Consider the following 9,895-nt stretch of genomic DNA (forward strand, 5'->3'; position numbering starts at 1 on the left):
GCTGTCTGGCTGCTGCTCAGGCTCAGCCAGGCGAGCTAATAGGAGGGTGAACAGCACGCTCTGTCTGGGGCTCAGTACTGGCTCCACAACAACACAACTGTGTTTGATTAGAAACAAAACTAAAATATACATATATATATTTATTTATTGCTTTTTCCAATCCGATCACGAAAATCCCAACCCCAACGAACGACGGGGCCAGTCCTTCACTTTATTCTTTATATATTCCACCTCCTATCCTGGGTCTGGACTGGAGGACTCAACTGTTTTTCTTTCCTCGGATGATGATGTGCTGTTGTCGCTGACTGTGTTGTTGGAGGAGGAGGAGGAGAAAGGAGCTCCATAATAAATAAAAGTCCATGATGTTGTACAACAACAACAACAACAACAACAACAGTGCCATTCAAATGGCCGTGGGCCGAAGAATCACGATGCTGACATTTAATGCCAAAGTGTGGCTCTGCCTGGTGGTTCTTCTCGTGACCCCCGTGGCTGGTAAGTGTTGTTTACTAAGCTGCTATTAAAGCCCCCTGTTGTTCATTCAACCCTCGTGTGTGTGTGTGTGTGTGTGTGTGTGTGTGTGTGTGTGTGTGTGTGCGCGCGTGCGTGTGTGTACTGTGTGCCCCCTGTTTGTGGATTGATTTGAGTGAGTGAGTGATTGATTGATTGATTGATTGATTGATTGATTGATTCAGCCCCTGGCTTGGGGATGAATACACTTTCTTATTGAGTGTGTTGGTTGGTTGTCTTGTGTTTTTTTGTTCTTATGTTGTCAACACACACACACACACACACACACACCCCCACACACACACAGGTGGATGTGTTGTTGCCTGTCTGACAGTGACAGATAGGTCTGGCCTTAGGTTGGTTTATTTAGATATGCAGCCAGCTTATACAGGCTTTGCAGACAGACAGAAAACAATGAATTGTTATTGTTATTATTCCCCCACCACCACCACCACCTGCCACAGACGGGAATAATACAATACTAAAGACATCCCTCCTTGTTGCATATATACACACATTTCTCCCTCATTCTCTTTCTCGTCCCCATCATCAGCTGTTTGGTGAGACGTGACCTATGGCTGTCTTATTCCCCGGTAGCCATTTCTGTTTATCCGTCTTTCCCTCGCTCTCTGTCTGGTTCATGCAGTACGTGGAGTTAGGGCTAATTGTTGTAGTTAAGTAAAACTTAACAGATATTCCCTGTTCACAGCGGCAGCTAGCTAACTGGCCCCTCAGTGATATGCTCTGAATCGCTCCGTGGAGTCACAGTGTGTACAGAGGTATGGAAAAACACTGCCGGAACCACTGCCACTGCCAGCCAACTTGTGCCCCCCTGTTCTTGACTTTGGGCTGCAGCCAAGCTTCTGTGAAACCTTGAACGAGATAAGATAATGACTGGGTCTGCTGCTGCTCTGCACAGCAGTAGAGAAGAGAGCTAGATTTGTGGGGGGGGGGTGGGGGGGGGAGGGAGGGAGTGAGGGAGGTGCAGAGGATGGGGCGAAAAAGTCAGCGGAATGCGTGGGAAGGCTAGGGAATTGCTTGACAAGATAGGTAATTTTTAGGCTGTGGAATTTTCGACGCCGTGGTTACACGGTGTGTGAGAGTGTGCTGGGTGGTCTTGTGGAGATTAATTTGCCCTCCACGTTGAAGCCCAGTGTGTGTGGGCGTGAATACGTGGTGTACTGTACATTACATTTTGGCCTCCTTAATAGTCGTGTGTGTGTGTGTGTGTGTGTGTGTGTGTGTGTGTGTGTGTGTGTGTGTGTGTGTGTGTGTGTGTGTGTGTGTGTGTGTGTGTGTGTGTGTGTGTGTGTGTGTGTGTGTGTGTGTGTGTGTGTGTGTGTGTGTGTGTGTGTGTGTGTGTGTGTGTGTGTGTGTGTGTGTGGGTGGTCGGTCAGACAGCAGGAACCCCTAATAACAATGTATTGGTTTGTACTGCATATGTTGGATGGATGTACCCGCCGTGAGTCGGCAGGTGGCATGATTCAAGGCATGTTGTGGTGGGTGGGTAGGTGTGTTGGCAGTTTGGCACCCAGAGCCGCTTTCTTTTTCAGACCCTGTTCCGAGATTCCAGAACCGCTTTTTTGTTTTGTTTATTTTGTTCCTTTTGTATCCTCCGGAACATCCGTCAGATGTGTTTCCCCCGGATACGATATTTCCCCGACCAATCACAACACTTGTTTCATTCGCGGATAGAATGTAAACTGATTTGTAAAGCATCAACGTCATTTCCTTGGGCGATACTTACGCTAAAATCGCGCAAACGCAAACTGCCTCCCCCTGGCCAGCCGGGGCGCCTGATGGAGGGGAAAGGAACTGGTTGGAATAACGTGTTCCTTCCACGTGCTACGTCCAACCAGGGAAACTCCCCCCTGTCACGTGTAAAGGAGCAACTTGGACACTCAGGCAGGAAGGAAGCATGAGTTCAAGTCCGTTTCTCTCCCCATGTCCCCAATATATGGGGACTAGGTTGGCGGAGGGTGTGTAGAGAGCCCAGGATCACATTAGATAATTGGCACAGGGGTGAAAAAATGGGTTACAAAATCGAGGGATAAAAATTAAAAAAACGTCCGCCCAAAGAAATGAGTCTTTACAGCGTAGGTCTTGCCCAGGGTGTGTGGGGAGGGACTTTATATATGGGCAGCGGTGGCTCAGGGGTAGAGTGGCTGGATGGGAACCGCAAGGTTGCCAGTTCGAACCCGGGCTCCCCCAGAGTTAGTGTTGAAGTGTCCTTGAGCAAGACACTGAACCCCTAATTGCTCCTGATGTGCAGGTTGGTACCTTGCATGGTTTCCTCCGCCATCGGTGTATGAATGTGTGTGTGAATGTAATGGGTGAATGTAATGTACAATCTATGTAAAGCGCCTTGGATAAAGGCGCTATATAAATGCACCATGAACCATTTTATATCCCTGTTTTCTACTCCCCCCCCCCCTCTCCATCTCCGAAAATATGAGAGGGGAACGGGAGGCACTGACTGTGTGTGAAGGAGCAGCGTCACCAAACTGCACATGAACAACGGTGCAGCATATCAGAGTGCTGTGCCTGAGGCGAGTTCAACAGAATCCCTTCAGCTTTATCTGCTCTAGCCCGCATGCAGCGCCGTTGTCGACTCCACTGCTACTACCTGGACCGGATTGTTCAGCAGAGCGCCTGATAGTTACCTCGCCTGACTTGTTACAATGAATATTAGTGGGGAGGAGGCCGGGAGAGCAATACAAATTACAAAACGACAAACATTTTGGAGTCACGTGGGGGGATGCATGAAACAGATGGCCCGTGTAAATGAATCAAGAATATTTACGGAGCCGTGCAGAAAAAAACCTGGCTTTGAAAATTAGATTAATTGGACAAAAACACGTATTCAAAGCAGGATCTACACACACAACTAACAATTTACAATCTAGGCATTTAGCAGACGCTCTTAATCCAGAGCGAATTACAGTAAGCAAGACAAGAACGACACAATAGAAAATACAGAAATAGTCATCAAGTAATCATAAGCAAGCTAGTAAGAACCTGGCATCTGTCACAACAGTAGACTATCTGTACAGTAAAGCTACGAGTGTACACTATAGAGTGCTATGTCTACATAACATGCTATCTTATGTCTTAATGACATAAGTTTAGCCTTGGCATCCGCCTGTGGGCTGTGAGGTCATTGAGGCTAGTGCAAGTGCTGCGGGCCAAGATGCAGTCTGAAGAGGTGAGTCGTTGTTGATGTAGAATCCACGGACAAGAAGCTATAATGCGACGCAGTTTCCTGCCACAATGATAATATGCACTAAAGGTTGTAATATATATATATATATATATATATATATATATATATTGCACAGACCTGTCTTGCTGCATGGCACAGATTGCGCTGTTGCTCATCTTGAAAAATCGTTGCTTGGACAATATCAACTTTTTATGAGAGCGATTAATTGAGACTAAGGAATTAGCGTACCTTCAGGCAGCACTCTGCCCATTAAACACTTGTTTGGCATAGTGGTGGCTCATTATTTTTCTTCAGTGAGTCGGCACAGTGCTCGGCACTCAATCAGGAATATTTGTCTTTACGAACGAAGGTGCTCATCTTCACTCTTCATCACACTGCTGTTGTATGAAAGGGATGTCAGAGCTCCTCCTAATTGTACCCAGGGCAAGAAAATAAACAGTCTGCCAGCTACAGTGTATTTTCTTTTTCCCCGGTTGGACGTAGTACGTGGAAGGAACACGTTATTCCAACCAGTTCATTAATGGAGACCAGGATTACTGTATGTTTTCTGTGAGGGTTTCTACCCTAGGGGACACGGGGAGAACATGTGAGGGTACCTACCCTAGGGGACACGGGGAGAACATGTGAGGGTATCTAGTAGATACCCTCACATGATAGATACTATCTATCTACCCTAGCGGACACGGGGAGAAAATGTCTTGTGAGGGTATCTACCCTAGGGGACACAGGGAGAACATGTCTTGTGAGGGTACCTACCCTAGGGGACACAGGGAGAACATGTCTTGTGAGGGTACCTACCCTAGGGGACACAGGGAGAACATGTGAGGATACCTAGCCTAGGGGACACGGGGAGAACATGTGAGGGTACCTACCCTAGGGGACACGGGGAGAACATGTGAGGATACCTACCCTAGGGGACACGGGGAGAACATGTGAGGGTACCTACCCTAGGGGACACGGGGAGAACATGTCTTGTGAGGGTACCTACCCTAGGGGACACAGGGAGAACATGTGAGGATACCTAGCCTAGGGGACACGGGGAGAACATGTGAGGGTACCTACCCTAGGGGACACGGGGAGAACATGTGAGGGTACCTACCCTAGGGGACACGGGGAGAACATGTGAGGGTACCTACCCTAGGGGACACGGGGAGAACATGTGAGGATACCTACCCTAGGGGACACGGGGAGAACATGTGAGGGTACCTACCCTAGGGGACACGGGGAGAACATGTGAGGGTACCTACCCTAGGGGACACGGGGAGAACACGTGAGGGTACCTACCCTAGGGGACACGGGGAGAACATGTGAGGGTACCTACCCTAGGGGACACGGGGAGAACATGTGAGGGTACCTACCCTAGGGGACACGGGGAGAGTTTTGCAATATTAACTACTAAGTAAGTAGATATTTAATAATAGGATTACCCTTTTGTTGGTACCTTGCCCAAAGAAACAGATTGAGAAGAGCGATTCACCAATGATTTGCCAGCATTGAGCAGCATTTTGGCTGGTGGCTGGCTGTGTTTTTCACTTTCCATCTCGTAAGCTTGTACATCGACGGTGTCGGGCCGTATCCACTCCCGTGGAACTATGCAGAATCTACGGAAGAAGTAGCAGTAGTAGAAGAAGGGCACTATTGTCACTATTCATTGTTTTGTTTGTTTTTTTCACTTTTTGCATGTTAGACGCAGCATTGTAGGCTAGACAATGACGTCATACAGTCCATGCCACAATGAGTTCTATCGCCTGTCAGCACTAGCCTGGCTAATAAGCCAAACCAAATCAGCCGTTGGCAAAAGAAAATTTCCTGCCGGCGGATTACGGTCTGGAGAGGCTCAATTATATGCAAATTTCCTACACCAGAGAACTGGTGTGGCCAATCGGGACACGGTATGCAATATGGGCGGGCTTTGGTACAGTGACGTTCAATGCTTGAGACCTTTGACTGACAGTAGCTCTAACCAATTGCGTCAAAGAGAAAATGTTTGAACCCGCCCCCCCGGGAAACAAGATCCATACACAGCATCTCCAGACTCGAATACCACACGACAGTGTGATTTGAGTCTGGCTTATTAGCCAGGCTATGTCAGCACATGCTTTTACATTTATTTAATTATTTTCCTTTTTTATTTTCCATATACCGTAATAACCGCATACCCTGGCAAAATGTCAGGAAGGCATGGATGGAAACAGGAAATATCCGCAGCCTTCAAAGCATCGACCCATTCTGGGCGGGAACCCCTTTTGGTCTTTTAAGCATTATGTTATAGATATTGAAAAATAGCAGATCTACAAGCTCATAGCGCGGCACCGAGTGCCGCGCTACGAGCTTGTAGATCTGCTATTTTTAGAAAAATCATGAAAATGTGATGCAAAACTTTGAACATATATTATTTCTGAGCGAACGTTTTAACTACAAATCTTTGCTTCTGGGGGGACGACAATATGTTGTCCCTGGAACAACATATTTTCAGATGGGGGTCCGCAGCCAAATACATATCATTCTGGGGGTCCTTGACATGAAAATGTTTCAGAACGACTGACGTAGAAACAGAGGTTTTTCACAAAACTGTCATAACTTAGAAGACATTTGTAGAATTGTCCTCGGGTCTTAAAGCAAGGAGATTTTCCCATGTCTCGGTCACTCTTTTTTGTCTCTCTCTGATGATTAGGGCTGGTTAGTGGCAAGAACCTGGTGATATCAATTCAATTCAAAGGAGCTTTAATGGACAATAAAGTTTTCTTTATCTACTTTATCTTTATTGGCATGAGAAAACATGTTTACCGTGCCAAAGCAAGAAAGAAAACATATGTTTACCGTGCCAAAGCAAGAAAGAAAACATATGTTTACCGTGCCAAAGCAAGAAAGAAAACATATGTTTACTGTGCCAAAGCAAGAAAGAAAACGTATGTTTACCGTGCCAAAGCAAGAAAGAAAACGTATGTTTACCGTGCCAAAGCAAGAAAGAAAACGTATGTTTACTGTGCCAAAGCAAGAAAGAAAACGTATGTTTACCGTGCCAAAGCAAGAAAGAAAACGTATGTTTACCGTGCCAAAGCAAGAAAGAAAACATATGTTTACCGTGCCAAAGCAAGAAAGAAAACGTATGTTTACCGTACCAAAGCAAGAAAGAAAACATGTTTACCGTGCCAAAGCAAGAAAGAAAACTTTGCCAGATTTATCACTTTTTTTCTAAGCAATCAATGCCTATAAAAGGCATCTATTCACATGAGGACAATAGACGTGATCCTCAGTTCCAAGCTAGGATCTGAGGATCACACGCGTAGTACCACTCTCCGTATGAAAAGGCTGACCTTTTTCTTATACTGTCAATTTCACACAATAATCAATGGTAAGTTGTTAACAGTTCTACTGCGTAACCCACGTTCCCTGCTATTTAATCCAATATTCTACGCTGCCGAGATCTTTTTATTACCTTTTAGAGCATACGCTGAAGTATTTGCAGCTTTCAACCACGAAAATCCGGTGAAAAATGGTCCGTTGGTTTGTTATGATCAGAAGAACCAGCGGCCATGACACTGCGAAACGAAACCACAGTGCACAGCATGTTGTAGTCCAAACAAACTGCATTGGGCTCAATTTCCCAGAAGCCCTAGCATCCCAGAGGATGACTTAATTGATTTCCGGTTTCGTCATCGTAACGCGACGGCCTCGTCACCAGGTACGGGACAAATCCGTTGTTTATTTTTATTTATTTTTAAAGCGGCGAATTAAACGCATTAAACAAATAGCGGGTTTAGCGTGTTACGCACGGTGGAACCCTGGATTAAACAATTTAAAGTCCTGAAAGTGTTAATAGAAGTAGTTTCCCCCCCCCCCCCCCCCTTCATATTTATAAATGCCTTCTTTATTTTGTCTGCCCTGCCTGTGCAGTTGTCCTACTAATTTGATTCAGTTAAGACAAAAATAAAGAGGGGTGAGCGAGCGTGTGATCTTTCCTGTAACACACAGTCACAAACACACACACACACACACACACACACACACACACACACACACACACACACACACACACACACACACACACACACACACACACACACACACAGACCAGTGTTGATTTTGTCGACTAAAACTATGACAAAAAAAGCTTTGTCGACTACCTTTTTTTTTACTGACGAAAACTAACTAAAAACTAAGCCGTGACGACTAAAACCATGACTAAATATATTAAGTCGACAAATAAAAAACTAGACTAGGGGGAGGGACTAGTGGAGAAGAGACATTTTGTGTCTGAAAATAGCACATCTACAAGCGTGACATGTTGTGAGCTTGTAGATCGACTCTTTTCAGCATGCAACCAAACTATAAAATCGGACAAAAGGGCCCGACAAAATACATTTTAGTCGACAAAATCAATTGTATATTTAGTCGACTAGATGAACATTTCAGATGACTAAAACACGAGTAAAAACGAAATTAAATTTTACACAAAAGACTTTTGACTAAAAAAACTACGTCAAAAGTTGCTGCCAAAAAAAATCAACAGCGTCTCAGACAGTAAGTAGGCTGTTTTGAACTGTTCTCCCCTACAGGTAATCTGGAGTTTGGAGAGGGGGGGCTCCAAGAGCTGGGGGAGGGTGGGGGGGGGGGGGGGGGCAAACCGGATTAGTCATAGTACACTATTATAGCCTGGAATAAAGTGGTGCTTTTAATGCTCATTAGCTCTGCTTGTCCTGAAGCCTGAAGCCATATCTGGCGGTGTGTGTGCCCCATGCTGTGAGGGTGACCAACCCACAGCCTCACTGAGGCTCAGTGAAGCTCAATGAAGCCATGTCTGGAGGTGTGTGTGTGTCCCATGCTGTGAGGGTGACCAACCCAGTAGAGGTCCTAGTCTGGAGGTGTGTGTGTGCCCCATGCTGTGAGGGTGACCAACCCAGTAGAGGTCCTAGTCTGGAGGTGTGTGTGTGCCCCATGCTGTGAGGGTGACCAACCCAGCAGAGCCGTGCGGGGCAGGCCCTAGTCTGGAGGTGTGTGTGTGCCCCATGCTGTGAGGGTGACCAACCAGAGGCCCTAGTCTGCGCCCGCACGGCACGGCCATCGCATATTTATTGCAACACAACAACAACGGTTGTTTTTGAAGTCGCTTCATTATTATTTAAGTGGCAGAGACGCAGCAATAAACAGATTTACCGGAAAGATTGGACCAGAAGCAGTCGTTTCTTCTGCAAGTGAGTTAACCCATTTTGGGCGGGATCCCCTTTTGGTGTTTATAGAATTATGTTATACTTTAGCTATTGAAAAATAGCAGATCTACAAGCTCATATATTCTTTCAGAGCAAACGTTTTTAACTCAAATCTTTGCTTCTGGGGGAGGTCCCTGGAACTACATATTTTCGGGGGGTCGGCGGCCAAATACATATAATTCTGGGGGTCCTTGACATGAAAAAGGTTGAGCACCACTGACATAGAAACATAGGTTTATCAGAAAACTGTCAGGATTTAGAAGGCATTTGTATAGAATCTGGTCTCAGGTCTAAGTGAGTTAACCCATTTTGGGCGGGAACCCCTTCTGGTGTTAGCATTATGTTATGCTTTAGCCATTGAAAAATAGCAGATCTACAAGCTCATAGCGCGCCACCGATATAACCACATTATAACCATATAAAATGAAATAGGAGTTAAATGCTGCAATTTGTAAAAATGGCAAAATATGACTCCTAACGTCGTTGAAGTGCAGGGACTCATAAAATGTCCCTGGGACTCATCTAAAATACCATCCCTGGGACTCATCTAAAAGACCATCCCTGGGACTCATCTAAAAGACCATCCCTGGGACTCATCTAAAAGACCATCCCTGGTACTCATCTGAAAGACCATCCCTGGGACTCATCTAAAAGACCATCCCTGGGACTCATCTAAAAGACCATCCCTGGGACTCATCTAAAAGACCATCCCTGGGACTCATCTAAAATACCATCCCTGGGACTCATCTAAAAGACCATCCCTGCATCCTGGGACTCATTACATTGAAAACCTATTTACATCACTGGATCCATGCAGAACAAACATTGAGCTGGTGAATCTTTTATTTTTCCTTCTTCCAAACGGGCTAGTCCAGTTTTTATACATGCCTTTGTACGTGTCCTAGTTTGTTCTCTTATGTTTTATAGCAAAAGGCCGATGCACACCTCAAAA

The sequence above is a fragment of the Electrona antarctica genome (assembly GCF_951216825.1).
Source record: "Electrona antarctica genome assembly, chromosome: 24".
Lineage (NCBI taxonomy): Eukaryota > Metazoa > Chordata > Actinopteri > Myctophiformes > Myctophidae > Electrona > Electrona antarctica.